Source organism: Solanum lycopersicum, chromosome 9 (genome assembly GCF_036512215.1).
Source record: "Solanum lycopersicum chromosome 9, SLM_r2.1".
Taxonomy (NCBI): Eukaryota; Viridiplantae; Streptophyta; class Magnoliopsida; order Solanales; family Solanaceae; genus Solanum; species Solanum lycopersicum.
In genome coordinates this window covers 28,208,940-28,231,005 of record NC_090808.1, presented here as the reverse complement: position 1 = coordinate 28,231,005, position 22,066 = coordinate 28,208,940, and positions in this window count along the sequence as shown.

Below are 22,066 nucleotides of genomic sequence, written 5' to 3'. Positions count from 1 at the left end.
AGGATGAAACTTATACATACCCAATATGACATTAAAATCAAGCATCTCAAATTCTACTGTTTCAAAATAAGTAATTCTATTGGGCAACATTATAGGAGAATTTGTATACAACCTCTTTACAAAAATTAACTCACCCACAGGGGTAGACACCAGAAAAGGTTCATTTAGGATGTAGAGTAAGAAATCAAATTTATTACTTATCAAGGTAGTAACAAAAGATAATATAGAGTTCGGATTAATTAAAGCATAGACATCAATGGAAAATACTTTCAACATACCAATCACCACATTGGGAGAAGTCTCTTGCTCACCACTAGAGCGGAGAGCACAAAAGTGATTCTTCTTCGGAGCATCATTATAACAACTTGTTTTCCACTCTCCTAGTCTTTCCTCCTCACATTTGGGCAGTCTCTAACCTTATGACCACTTTTACCACAACCAAAATAATTATTTGTTCCCTTAACACAATTGCTATAATGTTTCTTTCCACACTTTCCATAAGTTGGTGAACTAGTATCCTTCCCTTTTTAGTCTTAGGGTTTGAGACCCTGTCATCCTTAGACTTAGGAAGATTAGAATGAACTTGATTGTAAACTCTCTTCTTACACCTAGGCTTCTCTTGAATATCAATACTACCATTTGAAGAACCACAATCAAAAGATCATGCCCTTTTGGAATCTCTACTCTTCCTCCTAGCCCTTGCCTTTTCTACTTGTTAAGAATAAACCATGAGACGAGAAATGTTCTTTTTTTCAAGTATCATCGACGAATGACACTCCTTTTGCATGTCATCTGACATTCCTATCACAAAGTGGTTCATTTAATCACTAGGGTCGAAAACAATAGAAGAAGCATATTTGTGGATTTCTAAGAGTATTCAAGAACACTAATTGCTCCTTGGCGAAGGTTGATGAACTCTACTACCTTGGCTTCCCACTTCTCCCTAGGAAAAAATCTATCAAGAAAATCCTTCTTGAAAACCTCCTAAGTTACTTGTCCACCCTTTAACGCCCTATTGTCCCTCTATTGGACATACCAAGTTTGGGCTACATCTCAGAGTTGGTAAGTGGCTAACTCGGTCGTCTCACTAGTAGATAACTTCATAGCATAGGGGATGTTGTACATTTCATCAATGAACTTTTGGGGGTCTTCTTCAATCTAGGACCATATAATGTAGGGGAATTCATCCTAGTGAAATCCCTTAGATTAGAGGCCACGGTAGCAACTTTTTGGTTTGCATGGGTACAACCTGCCAATTAGCTTAGGCCGTCATGGCTTGAGCTTGAGTAGTGGTGTCTTGTGTTTGTGTAGTGATGGCTTTATCCATTTGGAAGAGAGCATCCCTTATTTCAACATCTGCAAGTGGAAAATTAACTGGAGCTTGGTCAACATTCATATCTTCATCAAATGGAGGAACTTGATCACCACTAGGAGGAACACCTGCATTAGCAAACTCTTCCTCAAGTCTTCGTGCCGCATTCCTACGAGTATTCATTTCCTATAATTACAATAATAGGATTAGATGCAAAAACACATAGAACTTACACTCTAGAGGCACGACATTGGACTTTCAAGAAAGTGCAAGTTATTCTAAGCATCATTTAGATTCCTATTCATAAGTGTGGCACCGTTCACAATTATGAATACGAACCTACATAGATGTAGTTCAGAGAGACATCTAATAAAGGATATTCAACTTCCTGCTCTTACACCAAATTTGTCAAATCCGGGAATACCCCCTAGCCTCTTAACTTACATAATTACATTAATAGGTCAAAATTAGTGGAAATTTAATACTTTTTACTACATCTACAGTGACATTTACATAGATCTCTATATACACGTAATAGACATATATCGAGTATACGTAGACCCTTCGTATAGGAATATTGCTTTATCTTCTACTTTTAATGCACATAAATATATATATATATATATATGTATGTATGTATATATAACATAACATAGTCGCAAATAGTCATCTCATCTCATCACCATCTAATAAGAGTGTATCAAATTAGGCCTAGCCCATACATCAATACAACAAGACTACATATATGTCATAAAACTTTTAGTATCCAAATAAAAATGTAAGAACATAAGAGTATTAATGACTAAAGCAACATCATAGGTTTGATAGTAGTATTTCCCTCGGAAAGTGAGGACCTACCCCACTTTGATTATTAGGAACTCCAACTCTTCTTCAAAGTCGTCTCCAAAAGACCTTCAACGATCAAAACCTTAAATGTTGTGGAAAAGGAAGAAATGGTGTTAATATACAACTTGTATTAATTATGAGACCATATGCATAAATAATATCAAATCATGCTAAAAAGGAACATTTCATTAAATATGCAATTTACGTTAAAAACCTTATGCACATTCAAAAAGACCATATAAATCAATTAGACATATTCATTAAGTCCACAGAATATATATCACAACACTAACAATTTTAATCTAGTCAAGCCAACATGCATATCATATGATTGAATACATAGTCAAGTAACTCTATAATCAAGTCATAATAACCACAAGCATGAATAAAAGTTCTTTATAACATAACCAAAGCAATAAAATTACCTATGAAACTCTATATAATCAATAAATACAATTACAAAAAAAATCCCCATAACCTTACTCAATCAAGTGACCAACAAGAATCATGAACAACATCCCTAGTCGGGTACTACGATTCGTCTATGCCTTCCATTGATCTATCCTTAGAATATTTCTAACTTCAGGTACTAGGACTATATCTAATCTCATTGAGTGTTGAACAAGACAGTTCGTCGATCAATCGACCAAGCGTCGATCCTCTCCGTAGTCCAACGCTTGGTCAGATTTCCGTGAGTTTCTTTAATAGCCTAAACTTCAATCGACGGTCACCATCAACGGACCGTCGATGAAACGACGGACCATCAATGGTCTTCGTGGGTCACTTCTGCAATTTATATCATCTTCCTTGTACATTTTATTTGTGTATAGCTTTGTTGAAAAAAAAACATTTCAAAACTACTAAAAAATGCTCTAGAAACAAAAAACTCTTAAGGAAAAAGCATTAAAAATATTGTGAAATCACAATGTATCATTATGTTGATATCGTATATCTATGAGACTATCTCAGGTCACCTTACATTGTACTAACTATACTTGAGGGTGTCTTAAGGAAAGGTATTGAGGTAAAAGAGAAGTAATGAGTTGTATGTAATGAATGTGCCTCAAAATGTGTTAAGTGGCTTTATGTGTTATTATGAATAGTTTTTATGTCAATGTGATGTATGTGAAATATATTGTTCCTAGTGTATCAATGTTTATAAATTTACTAAAAAGACATGTTGCATGATTTCAAATAAAATGTCATCTTTAAATGCATGTTTTTGCATGGTTGTCATACTTAGTGCATTCTTGTACTAATACCATTATTCTTCATCTTTTTACCGAATATGTAGGTGTTGATTGATAGAGGATGTATCCTATGTAAAGGGATTGGATAGATATCCCAAGTTCAAGAAAAGGGGTCCTTATGATTCAACGATTTCCTATGTCAAGATGTACTTGAGGTTGATGTAATAGTTGAGATATATTTTATGTTTTTAAGGACAATCTACCTATCTTATTCTTTTAAGTTTTCTCTTAAGGTTGTAAAAGAGACTTAGAGTGTAATTATGTATTATGATATATATATACATATATATATATATATATATATATATATATATATGAAATGATGATTCTAGCATATGATGTGCTATTAAAAGTTTTAAATTTTCAGATAAATTTATGTCTATGCAATGAATGATGTGTAAGGACTTGTACAAGACCTCCAAGAGGTCAAGTACGCCGTGTTACTCTAGGGGATGCTCCCCGGTCATGAAAAATAATTTAAATAAAAAAGTAGGTGCATATACCTACTTAATAGCCTACATGAATGACACATGGTGGCTGCAAATAAAGTAAAAGTGGCAAAAGAGAACCTATTAAGGCCAAAAATCTTCTTAAAATATCTCATTTTCCTCTTTTTCAAATTTTAAGGTTGAAGTCCAATAATTTGTCTCTCTCAAGATGAAACAGCCAGACAACATTCACACTAGGATTCTAAGTATTTTTCATCTTGTTTGTCCAAATTACCCACAAGTTTACTTTCTCTCCTCTATTTCATGAAGTATATTTGAGAGTTATTTAAGGAGAGTGAAAGAAATATACCAATATGTGTTGGCAGCCAAAGTTCTGCCACTCTCTTCAAAAAATTAAGAGAAGGTTACAAAAATAATTGAATGAGAATTTCATATTAATATAGACAAGGTAAGGCACTGCCACAACCTCTAATTATTAATTCATTTGAGAATTCTAGACATACCAATTTATTTGAACTCGTAAAATGGTGATTACAAGCTTTAATTTCAAGACTTTCATTTATCTTGTGGTGTTGATGACTATAATTATATTTATTTGCTTATGGGAGGCCCTTGATGTACTTAGGGAACAATTGCGGAATCTTTTTATATATAAATAACTATAATTAAAAAATGCATGAAAGAACACACTCAATTAGAATGAATATGGGTTTGTTACATGACTATTGTTTTGATGATTTGAAATATCTTGAGTTAGTTGGTAAATTACTAATATTAGACTTATTGATTGTTTGTTGGAGACAAAGATTATGACGTTAAAGGACATGTTGAGACTTCATAAGATTTATGAATTGAGAATTAAAGTATGTATCCCATATCTTTTTGCGTGAAGTTATATATTCTGTGCACCAACAAATTAAGATCTCTAAATGATTCTCATGGTAAAATAAACATTGTGAGGGTGTATAATTTCCAATGTAGCTAATGATATTCAATATATAGTCCAAGTTATTAGAATATGTCGAACTACTTTTATACATATTAATTATCCAATATTTTTATGTTAATTCTTCGAATTACTAGTTGACAAAAGTACTTTAAATAGGAAGTTTCAATAGTTATCGACTAAGACATATGTTTGTTCTCTCAAACCTTTAGGGCATTGGGTGCCTATCCGTCTCAATGGAACTTGGGGCGTGAAAAAGGAGGTATCATAGCAGGTCGTATTAGGGTATCTACAAAGTCATGCCTAGTACAACCTTACTTCTGAATGTGTAGCATACCACATTTATAACTGAGGGGTTGTTTGGAAATTAAGTAAATAAAACCTTTTATAATAAAGATCGTGCAATAGATATATGTTAGGAAGTCTATTCCCTTTTATATTATGATCTGTTTCGTACTGATTATTCCTACCATATATAAGGTCAAAGGTTTTCCAAAAACCAACACCAGCAACATCTAAGAGAAAATTTCCAGTGGAAGGTCTTATGTTATCAAAATTCAGAGAAAGGCTTGTAATAGTTTTGGTGTTACTTATGAGGTATCATTCAAAATTGTATTTGTACCACATGTATTTTATTGATTCATATATGTAATGACCTGAGAGTACCCCCCCCCTCTAGAAGTTAGGGCATTCTCGAATCGGAACACGATGTACTTGACCTCTACGAGGTCTTGTACAAGCCCTTTGACATTGTTCATTGCGGAAGAAAAAAATTTCGCAAAAAGGGTAATTCTTCAATATATCCCTTATTTAAAAACATAATAAAAGGATAAATTTCAAAGTTAACATCTTAGGCACATGAATATATTGGGACATGACTCATACTTAAACGAATAGAAAGTAGTTATGTCTATTACAGTACTTAAAATAAAGAAATATAATCATCATAATATTCTCAAATCTAGTGAGAATATAACAAATCTTGCTTGAATGAAATGCTAATCCAAGATTCACATCAAGACTTCTCTCAAATTCCACCTACACCTTTAAAAATAGATAAAATATATGAAATTAGTACATTGTATGTACTAAATATGGTGTAATGCATAAAATCATGATAAAAGGGCATTGTATAAAACATGCTCTTTTGAGTAAAACTTCATATCATAAGTATAAGAATCACAATTAACACCAACACCACATATATTGCACAAGATCACTTCAAAACACATAATCAGGAGACCCTCCGACCAAAGGGGATTCTAAGGTTCACTTGAGTGAGTTATGAAAGGACCGCCCATACAATCCTTTCACACACACCAAAGAGATCCTACAGACTACCTAAGATAAGTTTTTTTCCATTTCATTAATTAAACTCCTTAACTAGAATTAATCTAAGACTCACCTAAGTAAAACATGAAGAGACCGTCCATACACCCTCTCCAAGCCTACCTAACCAATACTCAAAGCTACTCTAGTTAAGTACCTTTTCATTAACATACCATTACTTAAGTAATTATTTTCATTAATTCCTTTAAGAGACATTAAACACATAATAACATTCACATAATGGTCTTGAAGAACACCTAGGTATGCACATACTATCATCTTCAAAGCCTAGTCGTGCAATGTCTAGAAAGCATCCCATATAACAACCTAAACTTCATAGAACTTATCCAACACTAGCATGTATCCCACATGATGAGAATTGGCAATAACCGACATTAACGATACTATCAACGCATGTGAGACATAAACCTACTTCGATGGAGGGTGTTCTACTTTCCAAAGGTAGAAATAAGACACATCTCATGTTGTCACATGGTTAAGGAATATCTCGAGATTTTACGAACTCTATCTCCTTCTCAAGTAGAGAACATTACACTCTAGTCTCATTCTCAAGTAGAGCTACAGCACGTAACATTTTCATTCAGTTCTTAGCTTTGTTCTCACAGAGTATGTTCAATCAACTAAATGTATATGAGAAGGTAGCATCTTTTTTTCCTACCAACTAATAATACCCCTACAAAAAAAGGTTCCACATGTGCTGCCACTCAAGGTCTATAAAGATAGCTCATTCTTAACCTTCTTTTTATTTAGAAGATTCCACATATTAGTAATGATTAGAATGGAACCATCTTAGGTCTACCGATTCTAGACTTTCATTTAACATTCATTCATACACATACAAGACAACGCTGCAGAAACCTATTACCTTAAGATGTTCATACTCATATTCTTCATGTATAAAGTAAGGGACATAGGTCTACCAAAGCAAGAAACACTTAATTATCATCTTATCACATCTAGTATTACATTCAAGAATCACATAGATACAATAATGTATACTTGCTATTAATCTTACTCAATTCTATAGAATCATCAATATAAACCATCACAAGCCTCATATAGGTCCTAAAGACCTACCTATTACTCACATAATCAAGTTAAAACATTATAATATCATAATCCATAAATTAATGCCGACAAGACCACATAATTCACAAGTATAGCACATAAGCACAACTACTATAAGTGGAACATTCCAACCAGAATCACAATTCTAGACCTATATTACGTACTATAAAGAGAGTTAGGTTAGCATACCACCAATCCTCTTCCGCAAGTTCAAACCATAGTCAATTCAACCAATACAATACCTAAAGGCCCTTACCAATGGCCATGACACCAATTCAATCCAATATTCATAATGTTCAACGAATTCAAGGTAATTCAATATGAATTTATCAATCTAAAACATCCTAAACATGATTCTAACAAAAATCTTACATAATTCAATAGCCCAAATCAAACTACACCAGAATTCAATAGTGTAGAGACATGATTACTTCACCCATGAAAAAGTCAAAACTAGGAGTTCATGGTTTGAATGGGTTCACTGGGTTTTTAGGTTAAAATAATAAACTCAACATCAATATCAGTCATAGTACAATGTTTAAAAACATTTTCTTCAAGAACCCATGGCTAGAATATGAATTACAAGGATTCATGTTTAGATAATCTTTGAAAATCATGGGAATTGACTCCTTGAATAAAGAGATTTGAAGGATAAAGAAACATACATTAATTGTGATGAAAAACCCACGATGTTTATGGAGAAAAAATTGTAAACTTTTTCTTCTTCCTTGGAGTTACAAAGCTTCATGAATGGAGGTTCTTCTAGAGAAAAATGGAGAGGTTTGTTTTGAGTTGAGGGTGTAGATTTTATTTGATGAGTTTAGGGGTATAAAAAGACTCAATCACCATCAATAATTCATCCTAAAATTACCCAAAATACCCCTGCACTCATTAGATTATTTATCCGATTCTTTGAGTTTATTGCACGTCGTGGAGAAGATTTCAGATATTGTTTATGGAAATTATTGAGACAGAATGGTTTGTGACATCCCCGTGCCACAGGGAATGATTTTTCCCCATTCAGTGCAAGTTGTGCAAAAAGTAGCCACGGCCAGATCTTGACTGGCGCACCGGCTTGGTTGTCCAATGTCTGGGTCCTCTTTTGGGACACTAAGGCTAGTCCCTAGGGCATCATTCTCGGATGTTTCGACTCTTAAAATGTTATTCAATTCATATGACCAATTGATACTCAATTTCGTCGCTAAAACCATCCCTCAAAACATCACTAGGAAACACAACGATACACTAGTTCAACTTTGACTAGTTTCCAAATGTCTAGAACGTTTGACCTCAAAACTATTCCAAACTTTATATACTTTCTATAAACACTATTATTAAAAATTTTAGTACTTTAAAACCTCATAAAAAAATTTAGGCTTTAGATTCACCTAGCTCATTTTTAGGGGCATTCCAATATGATATAATAGGTTTATTCATATGTTGCATAATAAATGGTTACCTCGTTTTATAGATGGGCTGCAACATTATACAACTTCTTAGGAGAATGTGAATTTTTCTTGAGTTTGGGATTCCTCTACATGACACCTACAGTGGTTTGAGGATCTAATCTTGTAGACGGGAGTTAGTACCTTATCTATAATAGAAATTAAGTCTTTTGGTTTATGCATGTATCGGAGATAGAAGTTGTTGGTTTATATTTTTATTAGTTAAAAGATTTGGTAGAATAATAGTCTGATGTGTGAATATACCACAATGGTATTGGATATAAATATTCTTACTTGATGGAGGAGGCCAATGATCTTCGTGGGTATCGCTATAATTATATAATAATTGTGTATGATCACCCTATGTAAAGACCCTCAAAATGAAATAGGATCAACTAGAGTCTCTCATCAATTTTATGAGTTAATTACTTGTTATGTAAATGAAATTCAGACTTTCAAGTCACTTTTATATAGTTTTGAAGTGAAACGTCAATGGACGATCAGGTCATCCAAAAACTAGTTTTTTGTTTGCTAGTAAATTTTCCTTATTTAATTTTTGTCATTTGGAGTCTAAAAAAACTGGAGGTGACCCTAGTGTTTCACATAATTGGAACTCAACACGCCTCTATATTGCACTTCTTTCATGATGCTTACTTCCGCTAAAGTAATTTTTGAAACAAATTATAACCCTTTGAAAATCTAAGACGTAATCTAGAGACTAAAATAAGTCTCATAAGGTCTAGGCATTGTTTAAGGTCCATTTTAAGGAGTATAAGTCTATTAAGAAGTATAGAAACCAAAACTTCCAGGAACGTCCATGACGTCCGAAAACTATTTTAATGAGGTACTAGCTTGCCTTAGCCTATGTGACGAGCTTTTAGAAGTCGGAAAAGGATAAAAACTGGTGGAAGGGTGTCTAACATGTGTTTAAGTTTATTAATATTCAAAACTTCTAGGTACAACTTCGAAGGTACCAATGGTGGACAATACAACTTAGCAGCATTTCACAATGAGAATTAAGCAATGTAACCAACATACCATTTATCTAACATTTCATGACCTATTCACCATTTCTCCACAATTGATCATAAAATAGACCTTAGGGTAGCATCTAGAACATGATATCCTTATAATGAAACCATAGCTCAAAACACTACGAATCATGTTCATTTAACCCCTTTCTTAAGCTAAAAGTTGGAAATGTGCATAAGCATGGGTTCATTAGGGTTTTGATGTTAAAATAACCAACAAATACTATAAACGACATATTTTTAATATTATAACATTTTATATGAAGACCTATGCTTAGAGTCTAAGATATAAGAAGATAGAGACTGAAAAACCTTTTTTCTAAAATATCTTTGATGTTCATCAAGTTGTGAGAGAAACCAGGGTGTAAGTGTTCCCCATAGGTTCATAACGTCGTATCCCTAGCTATAACAATTCTTCCCTAGTGTTTTTCATGCAAAGTGATAAGTTAGGTATCTCTAAATCCTTGGCCCTGTATTTAGAGACTTTCACCACGTACCTCGGTCTTGCTACGTGTGTCTAAGTTACTAACCCTTACGTTTACTTTATTTTGAGCAACTTATTCGATTTATGGATTAGTTACTACTTCGCACCAATCAGGACTAGCCTATTAGATAGTATCCTACTAAATCTATGTTGATAATTCCTTTCCTATTAACGACCTCCTCGGTCCACCAAGTAGCAATAAGGCGAGTTCTAATGTGTTTACACGTTAAAAAGACATCTGACTGAAAGAATTATTAATACATGCAATAACCTATGTGTGAATTGTTATTAAGATATGTTTATTCTCACTGCTTAAGTTCACAATATTAGACTCTTGTAAGCATGGTAGGAATTTCATGGCTTGTAACATAGGCTCAGGGTCAGTTATGGTACATATGGGTACATTTCAGTGACTTGTTTCCCTCCTTGACATACTGCTAAGCGTCCTACCTCTTTCATCATCTATTAGGCCCTACTTTTTTTTTCTTGTCATTTTTGCTTGCTTTCTTCTTTGTTTTTTGTGGAAGTGACTCTTTTATATTTTTGTCCAACACCACTTTTTTTCTTCTCCCTTTTAATTTATTTTTTTTACATTAAATTGACAATTTTGATTGAGTCACCTCACTTGATCACTTTTTCTTTTCTTTTACACATTACTCTTTTCATACCCACTTTTCGAGTCATCACTCATAATAGCGACCCTCAACTTATGGCTTTGACAGGATTCAAGATTCACATTACCCAAGGTTGGGTAAGGGACAAGATACATTTTGATTCTGTACTTTCCACCCTCAACTTAGGCGTTTGACCTATATCGAGGTGCAAAAGTCAAAGGATGGACCAGGGTAAACACAATATACCGAGGGAAGGTGAGTAGGCGAAGAAAAGAATTTTCTATTATAAGCTCAACATATTTTGACCAAAAAGGGATAACACTTTCATTTGGTTCACTTTACTTAAGGCTGGATGTACTAATTTTAAAAAGGGACTATGACCTTTTCCTAATTTTATAAAATAGATTCCTTTGTCAAGACTAATCGGGAAAGTTCTAGCTAGGTAACAAAAGTGGAACCATAAAATTTTCTCATACTATAGTGACACCTCATTACCCCACCAGATTGTCGGACACCTAGTTCGAATATTAGATTAAGGATCGTACAACATTGCATAATCTTTATACCTATTCATGCGAGTAATTTCTTTCAATGGGATATAATTCATGTTTAGCAATCATGCTCCATATTTCACGTTCATACTTTGTACAAGTTATGACACATGCAAGTTAAACACGAAAGTAAACAGTCTTTTGGGGCAAATAAACACAGGCAAGAAAACTCCTAAGAAGGGATCATGAGTTGGGATACTCAAACTTCACCCTAATGCTCATTTGCCAATTACCCAACCCCTAACAAAAAAATATGCAATTGTCACCAATGCATAAAAAATATAAATATAGGGTGGTAGGTGAAGCAAACCTGAGGCGCATAGCGCCGACGAACAACAAGTAGGCGGGTCCAGTTTCACGGAACCCACAACCTCTGTAGTAGGGATACCCTCAATGGTGCCCACATAAATCTATGGGCCCTCAGTGGTGCTCCTCTCAACAGTCTCAAGTCTTAAACTAGATGCCCCCGCATCTAACTCCCGAGCCCTAATCAGACGGTTCTCCTCATCAATCAATGAGGCTCTCCTTTCCGCCTCAAGATCCATCTTCTCCTTCTTCCTTTCACGGGCATCCTCGCCATTAGTGTTGCAACTAGAACAATGCAGCTTGTCACCCTCACTTTGCTCAGGTTGTGCATTCATGGTAGTGAAGAGGGTAGCAAGTACTGTGTCCTCTGCTAGCTCAACAGGTTTGGTCTCGGGCTCATGTCCTTTCATCTACTTTATGCTATCAACATCTTCCCGTAGACTCGCCACAACCTCCTGAAGATTAGGGAAATCAATGGTGGGGGCTGGGCTGGCTAGAACTTCTAGCTCAAATTCATATAGTTATTGGTGGAATGCCTCAATCTTCCTCTAAATATGATGAACCACCTTGTTCTCAATACGGTGGTCATCCTCGACAATCAATTTCTACATCAAAGGTTGTATATAATACGACAAGGTGGCCATATGGTCTTCTAGCTTCTAGACCCTAGCAAGCGGACCAGTGTTGCGGATGGTGACATAGACCTGGAAGAACTAGGTATCCTACTAGTGCCAGGACCAAACTCGGGCGGGGTGGTATCGGTGGGCTATGAATTAGGAGGATCATCCCTTTGGTCTAACTCTACTGTATCCGCTAAGTTCTCACTCAGTGGCTGCAAAATCAACTCTGGCCCATGCCATGGAGCAGCCACATTGGCCTCATCCGTGATGAGACCTATATCAACAATCCTAGTCGGACTAAATAGGATATCACACTTCCAAAGGGAAACTCCAGTATTTTTGCATAACTGTAAAATCATACAGGAAAATGGGTAAGCAGTAGAGTTCTTAAAATCTCTCTCATTAATCACAGAGTTCAACAACATCGTGAAGTCGATCACCAACCTGGCTACCAGTGCTTCTACCAGGACCGCTCTATCCCAAGAATTGATATTATCTGCTACCGTGGGGGATAGGCAGTGGTGGATTAACATCCAGAAGAACATGGCTACAAAGATGAGGTTGGACTTCATCACAACGCCTTTGGGGTTTAGCACCTAGTTGCTCCCTCATCGTCAATGGAGAGTTGTTGTGCAATTCACCTCTTGTGGACTCTCTCAGATATCTGCTCCACAGAAATAGGACACTCTTGACCATATCCCACCAGTAATAAAACTCTTTAGTAAAGGGACCCCTCGTGGCACCTGTGGACAGATCGTACAGGAAGCCGCGGATGGAGGTAGAAAGATGTCCACCCGGAAGACTCGAACTAAAATGTATTTGATTGACTGTCCAAAAAACGTCTGAGAGTCACCACATATGAGGTATAGAACTCTCAAACAACCTACTCGCTATGTGTCTCAAAGCTATGACCCATCCACTCAAGCCTGTGGCGGATAAACAAGTTTTGAACCTTACAGACTGTGTGAAGACTCCCTGTAAGAACTCACCGCTTGACTGTCACCAACCTAGTCATCACCATAATGTTGTTCAGAAGCATGGCATCCTGATAGATCTTATACAGACCATGGAAACACCAGTGGTTGGTCACATCAAGAGCCGGCGAAGGGACTTCATGTTTGGTGCCAGAAAAGACTGTTAACTTTGTCCTAAGAAGACGAGCCATGGCAGGTAGGCACATCATGAAGAGTGTCTCCAAGTGATGTGGACCCGGAGGTAGTGGCATAATTCGACCCCATAGAATAGGCCGACTCTTAAGCATAAGCCTCTTCGGAGCCAGCCGCTCCCTTAGAACCTAAGGCAGACCCAGACGGTGTGATGGTTAGTGCGCGCTCCTCATCAAACAAGGAGACAGTGACTACACTGGACACCACCTTGTGAGAGTGACCCAAGTAGCTCTAGCAGTTCGTGTAGGAGTCATAGGTGCATGAGGGCACGAATTCCGAATCTCACTCATCATTATAACTTTTAATAAGTCGAAAAGATGGTGACACGGATTGGACCTACCGCGTGAATAGACCATTTTTATTTGGGGGCTATAAGTACCTGAAAATAAATTTAATACTCTCAATGTTATCAACCTAAAAAAGCAAAATAATCAGAACAAAACTTGGAAACACAAGACACATGCCTTTTGCAGAATTGTAGTACTGGGAAACAAGAACTATCGACGGCCCGTCGATAAATCGACAGTCCGTTGATAGGGGCCGTATGTGGACAGTTTGCAAATTATAAAAGTCTATACTCTATAGACCTCTCTGTTAGAAATGAAGGATGTGCATAATCGACCATCGATTTATCGTCAAACTGTAGTCCACCTTCGTCGTTTGACACTTAGAATAATTCAAAATTTCTAAGGAATCAAAGTTTTTGTTAGTAATGAAAAACGTGCAAAACGACCTGTCGATCAACTGATGGACCGTAGTCCACTTCCGTCATTCCAATGTTATGTATTTTTAGTGTTTACCCATTGATGGACCCCATCGATCAACGACGGTCCATTGACGGGTTCTCGTACTATTGGTTAGAGATAGATTTCAGGGCTTGTTTTAAACACACATTTTTATAACATTTAACAAAGCACATGTTCACCCAACACATAATAACAAGTATAAGACCAATTTGTCATCCTTAGGTTTTCGATTTCGCAAATTTTGATCACGAATTCTACGAGGCTATCAAACACTAAGTTGGAAAATCAACAATCACATAGAATTTACACAGATGCCACCCCAACCCATTCATTTTCTATCATTTTAAGTGACATAGAACCCGTAAGTTATCAATTTTAAGATGCAAATTTGTCCCTAAGTCATTACCCACATACGATTTATTTGTTTCCAAAAGCAAATGAACGAGATTTCATTAAGCATAGGGAAATGACATACCTGTAAAATGTAGTGGATTGAATGAGTGGGCAATATTCCACCAACAAACCTACGTGCTTGCCTTCGAACACCGACCAGAATAAAATGGAGTTGTAATAGAATCTGGGGATGTTAGGGTTTGGTTATTTATGGGAGTTCGGGTGTTATGGTGATTTCGAAGAAAATGGAAGGGATATATATTGGGAGTTAATAGAGAAGGAAGGAATAAGGCGAAGGAATCTTGTTGGGAGGGAATTTTAAAAGATATGGGAAGGTAACTGGATAGTTTTATTTTAATATAGGTTGTCGGGTCGAGTTGGGTCACTGCTTTTTATGAACAAACGATTCCCTATTGACACTCCATAATTTAGTAGACAGACCATCGATTGGACCATCCATTGTGCACAGATCTAAACAAAAGCTTAAGATATACATGGGATTGACAGACACCATCGATGGTCCGTCGATTGAATAATGCCCATCGTAGATCTATTCACCATATGAATTTCTACAAGATTTATGGGTTTGGTCCCTTCACATTGAACACCAGTTAAACTATTATCTTTTTAGATGGCTGAACTTTCATATTCTTTTAGTCGATCTCATCAAGATCATTCAACCCATGAAGTCTCTACTCCACTACTTCATTCCAATCCATCTTCTATTTCTTAATCACCCACATGACTTTGTGCTATAACTCAACTGGCAATTGACAAGCCTTCCCATAGACAAGTAGTTATGGAGACATACCTATGGGGTTCTTGCATGAAGTCCAGTAGGCCCAAAGATCATAATCAAGACTCCTTCACAAATCTGTTCAATTAGCATTTACCGTTTTCGACAAGATTTTATTGATTTCTCTATTAGACACCTCAACTTTCCCACTAGTATGTGGATGGTACAAAGTTGCCACATTGTGGAAAACCCCATATTTCTCCAATAGCCCTTCAACAACTTGTTGCAAAAGTGAGATCCCCTATCGCTATTAATGGCCCGAGGTGTGACAAATATGGAGAAGACATTCTTTTCAAGAACGCGGTGACACTCTTCCCTTCATTATTGGCAAGTGTTGTGGCTTCCACTTATTTTGACTCAAAGTCTACCGCAACAAGAATATATAGCAGCCCATGAGAACTCACAAATGGTCCCATAAAATCAATGCCCCATACATCAAACAACTCAATCACTATAATTGTATTTAAAGGAAGTTATTGCCTCTTCAAAATACCTCCATATCTTTGGCACCTATCACATGACTTGGCAAACTCATGAGCATCTTGGTTAATGGTTGGCCAAAAGTACCCACATTGAAAAATCTAGTGGGCAATGTATATACCAATATGATGCCCACCAACAGGAAAGGAAAGGCATGCCTCCAAAATAATTGGCATCTCAACTTCCGACACGCAACGGCGAATAAGCCCATCAGCACAACTCCAGTATAAGTAAGGCTCATCCTAAAAGAACTTTATCATGCATGAACTTTTTCCTTTGATTGAAGGACAAGTCCGACGAAACTATGACACTAGCCAAATAATTTGCAAAATAATTGAACCATGGAATCAAGTCATGAGAAATGGCAAATGCATACTCATCAAGGAAGGTATCACCAATTTCAACCTTTTCACCAATCTCTTGCACAAATTCATCCTCCAATCTGGACAAGTGATCGACAACTTTATTTTAATTCCCTTTTCTATCATTCACCTCGAAATCAAACTCTTAGTATAGGAACACCCATCTAATCAATCTTGGTTTCGCATCCTTTTTTATCCATCAAGTACCTCAAAGCGGAGTAATCAGTATGCAGTATGACTTTCGTGCCAAGGAAATAACAGTGAAATTTTTCAAAATAAAATACAACCGCAAGGAGCTCTTGTTCAGTTACAGTGTAATTCATTTGTGCTTCATTTAGGGACTTAACTGCATAATAGAGGGGGTGAAGGATTTTATCCCTTCTTTCTCCCAATACCACACCATGAGCAACCCCACTAGCATCACACATCGCCTAAAATGGCTTACTCCAATCTAGGGAAATAATAATGGACACAGACAATAACTTCTCTTTCAATTCTCCAAACACCTTCAAAAAAATTCATCAAAATAGAATTTAAATTCCTAATAAAGTAACTTGCGGAAAGGATCTGCAATTTTTGAGATATCCTGAATAAACCTCTGGTAGAAGCCCGCATGTCCCAAAAAAACTTCTCACACGTTTTACAGAGATGGGTGGAGGAAGTCTCTCTATAACCTCAACTTCTCCTCGATCAACCTCTATCCCTTTTTATGACATATGATGAACCAATACAATACCTTCTTTCACCATAAAGTGACATTTTTCCTAGTTTAGCACAAGATTGAACTCTTCACATCATTTGAGAAACTCAGCCAAGTGACTCAAACACCAATCAAATGAGTCGCCAGCCAATCTCGGAGAATATCGACGTCATAGCTCTCTAAAAAGTAACCAGTGTATTACACTATCTAAAAGGCATCCTCTTGAATGCGAACGTCACATAAGGGAAAGGAATGATTTTCTTGTCTTGATCTTTCGGTGTAATATAGATTTTATTGTACCCCAAATAACAATAAATTAAAAGGTACCATCCTTTTCATGCGAGTCTATCTAATATCTGGTCAATGAAGGGCATGGGGAAATAGTCCTTCTCACTCCATACATTCGATTTGTGATAATCCATACAAACTCCCCATCCAGTCACCGACCTCATTGGAACAAACTCATTCCTCTCATTGGTCACTTCTGTTATTCCCCATTTTCGGGCACACACTGAATAGCGAATACCCAACTACTATCTACAATAGGATGTATGACTCCGGCATCTATCCACTTAATGATCTCCTTCTTCACTACTTGTTGCATAGGTGGATTCAGACATCTCTTGTGCTCAATAATTGGCTTGTGATCGGGCATGAGTTTTATTAATAATTGGCTTGTGATCGGGCATGAGTTTTATTTTTTGTGAACAAATACCGGGTGGGATTCCAATAATGTCTTTAATAGTCCAACCAATGGTTCGTTTAAATCTCTTTATGAGTTCTACTAGACACTCTATTTGTTGTTCCTTCAAATTTGATGCAATGATTACCGGCAAAGTGTCCACTGTTCCCAAGAACACATTTTGACAACTTTAAGCAAAGCATAAGTTCACCCAACACATAATAAAAGGTATAAGACCAATTCGTCATCCATATTGCTTCGATTTGGCAAATTTTTATCATGGATTCTACGAGGCTATAAAACACTAAGTTTGAAAATAAACAATCTTATTGAATTGAAAGAGTTGCAACCCTCAACCCATTCACTTTCTATCATTCTAAGGGATATAGAACCCATTATTTAACAATTTTAGCATGTAAAATTGTCCCTAAGTGAAGACCCACATACGATTTATTTATTTCCAAAAGAAAATGAACGAAAATTCATTAATTATAGGGAAATGAAATACATATAGACTGTAGAGTAGTAAATGAGTCGGCGATCATCAAACAACCATTCTACGTGCTTCCCTTCGAACACCGACCGGGTAAAAATGTAGTTGTAGTGGAATTTAGGGAGGTTAGGGTTTTAGGATTTATAGCAGTTTGGGATATGTGGGTATTTTGAAGAAAATTAAAGGGAAATATATTGAGAGTAAATGGAGAAGCAAGGAATAAGGGGAAGGAATCGGTTGGGAGGGAATTTGAAAAGATATGGGAAGGTAACTTAATAGTTTAATTTTAACATAGTCGGTAGGGTTGGGTTGGATCACTCTTTTTTGTGAACTGAAGATACCACGTTGATGGTCCGTAAGTCAGCAGACAGACCATCGAATTGACCGTCTATTGTTCAGAGATCTAGACAAAAGTCTAAGACATATATGGGATCTAAACACACCATCGACGATCTATCGATTGAACGAAGCCCTTCGTTTTGTCCTTAGATCTGTGCACCATATCTATTTCTGCATAATTCATGGGTTTGGTCCCTATAAATTGAACACCCGTTAAGCTATTCTCTTAGTAGATCGCTGAACTTTCATATTCTTTTAGGCGAAACTCATCAAGCTCATTCAACCCATTAAGTCTATGCTCCACTGCTTCATTCAATCCCATATTTTGTTTCTTCATCACACACATGGCGTTGTGCTCTAACTCAAATGGCAATTGACAAGCCTTCCCATGTAAAATTTTTTATGGATACATACTTATCTGTTCTATTAGCATTTATCATTTTTGACAAATTTGCTTGACCTCACGATTGGACACCTCAACTTGCCCACTAGTTTGTGGATGGTACAGAGTGGCCACATTGTGGGGAACCCCATATTTCTCTAGTAGGCCTTTGTAAAACTTTTTGCAAAAGTGAGATACCCCATTCAATGCCCTAGGTGTGCCAAATTTGGAGAAGATGTTCTTTTCAAGAACTTGGTGACACTCTTTCCTTCATTGTTGGCAAGTGCTATGACTTTAGTCAAATTTAACACAGTCTAACGCCAAGAGAATATAGTTCATCCCATGAGAACTCACAGACGGGCCCATAAAATTAATGCCCAATAAATCAATTAACTCATTCATTAGAATCGGATTTAAAGGGAGTTATTTCCTCCACGAAATTAATCCATATCTTTGGCAACTATCAGATGACTTGGCAAAGTCATGAACATCTTGGTTAATGGTTGGACAATAGTATCCACATTGCATTATCTTGTGGGCAGTCCACTACGACTATGATCCCCACCTAAAGGTAAGGAGTGGCATGCCACCAAAATAATTAGCATCTCAACGTCCAGCATGCAACGACGAATAAGTCCATCAGCACAACTCCGGTATAAGTAAGGCTCATCCCAAAAAAACATTTTCACATGATGCATGGACTTTTTCCTTTGATGGAAGGAAATGTCCAATGAGACTATTTCCTTAGCAAAATAATTTGAAAAACCAGCGAACCATGGTATCAAGTCATGAGAAGCGTCCAATACATGCTCAAAGGGAAGATATCATCAATTTCAGCTTTTTCACCAATCTCTTGCATAACATCATCCTTCAATCTGGTCAACTGATCGACATCTTGATTTTCAGTCAATTTTCTATCTTTCACCTTGAAATCAAACTCTTTTAATAGGAGCACCCATCCAATCAATCTTGGTTTTGCATTATATTTTGTCATCAAGTACCTCAAAAGCGGAGTGATCTGTATTCACTATGACTTTCGTGCCAAGCAAATAGGAGTGAAATTTTTCAAAAGCAAATATCACTGCAAGCAGCTCTTGTTCAGTTACAGTGTAATCATTTGTGCTTCATTTATGGTCTTACTTTCATATTAGATGGGGTGAAGGATTTTATCCCCTTTTTGTGCCAATACCATACCAAGAGCAACCCCACTAGCATCACACATCACCTCAAATGGCTTACTCAGTTTTAGGGAAATAATTATGGGCGCCGACAAGAAATTCTCTTTTAACTCTCCAAATGTCTTCAAACAAGATTCATCGAAATAGAATTTACATTTTATCTCAAGTAACTTGCACAGATGATGTGCAATATTTTAGAATTCCTTAATAAACCTCCGATAGAAGCCCGCATGTCCCAGAAAACTTCTCACACCTTTTATAGAGATGCGTGGTGGAAGTCTCTTTATAAACTCAACTTTTCCTCGATAAACCTTCATCCCCTTCTCTGAGATGTGATGACCCAATACAATACATTCTTTCACCATAAAGTGACATTTTTTCAAATTTAGCACACGATTGCACTCTTCACATCTTTTGAGAACCTCAGCCAAGTGACTCAATCACTGATAAAAAAGTAGCCAACCACTAAAAAATCAATCATAAACAACTCATTAGTGTCCTCTACCATATCGGAGAATATCAACATCATACATCTCTATAAAGTAACAAGTGCATTACACACCCCAAAAGGAATCCTCTTGAATTCAAACGTCCCATAAGGTCAAGTTAAAGTTTTCTTCTCTTGATCCTCTGATGCAGTAGAGATTTTATTGTACCTCGAATAACCATAAATAAAATAGTACTATACTTTTCATGCAAGTCTATCTAACATCAAGTCCATGAAAGGCATAGGGAAATGGTCCTTCTCAATCCATGCTTTTAATTTCTAGTATTCCATACAAACTCTCCATGAAGTAAGCGGCCTGATTGGAATAAGCTCATTCCTCTCATTTGGCACTACTTTTATTCCCTTGTTTTCTGGCACACACTGAACAGGGATTACCCAACTACTATCTGTAATAGGATGTATGACTTTGGCATCTAGCCACTTAATGATCTCCTTCTTCAATACTTCTTGCATAGGTCTACTCAGAAGTCTTTTGTGCTCAATAATTGTCTTATGATAGGGCATGAGTTGGATTTTTAGTGAATAAATACCAGGTGGGATCCGAATAATGTCTCTTATAGTCCAACCAATGGCACGTTTAAACCTCTTTAACACTTTTACTAGACACTCTATTTGTTGCACATTCAAATCCGATGAAATAATTATTGCAAAGTGTCATCTTTTCCCAAGAATACGAACCTCAAATGAGGTGGTAGAGCCTTCAGCTTTAATTTTGGAGTCTCCTTAAAGATGGTCCCGCGGGTAGAGACTAACGATATTTCATATCTAACTCCAATTTCATTGGTTTTGACCAAAATTCACCTCGTTCAAGTGCCAAAACCAAAGACATAAAGTCTTCAATACCCTCACTCTCAATGTTCATGATAACTGCCCTTAGTACCTCAACACCAAGGCTTTTCTCGATTTGTACCTTAGATGTACTCTCAACCATGTAGGATATATCACATACTATTTGGAGCTCACCACTCTGCTTCATGGACATACAAATGTTTAAAGTTACCTATTCATTTTTCAACCTAAGCTTCATCTTCCCTTCATACTTTTCAACCAAGTCGTGACCAGTAGTAAGGTATGGCCTCCCAAGAATATTAGGCACCTCAACATCCACCTCACAGTCAAAAATCACACAGTCTGCCAGAATATAAATGACTCCACCTTAACGACAAAAACATGGAGTATCCCAATAGGACTCTTCATTGTTCAATCGGCCATCAGTGACCGCATTGTTGTGGGTTTTTGGTCACCCAAACCCAATTTATTATAGATGGATAGAGGCATGACATTTATGGTTGCAGCGAGATTGCAGAGTACTTAAGCAATGTGTAATAAACCGATGGTACATTGAATAGTGAAAGCGCCTATATCTTGCTTCTTCTGCACATGAGACCTTTTAGCAATAGCAGTAAAATGTTGCATTCAGTTATCATCCTAAAAACTTACAGATCTCTTCATTGTAACAATAACCTTCATGAACTTTTTATAACTGGGAATTTTCTCTAAAGCTTCTATCAAAGGGACATTGATGAAAAGTTGTTTCAACATTGTGATAAAACTCATGTATTAACCGTC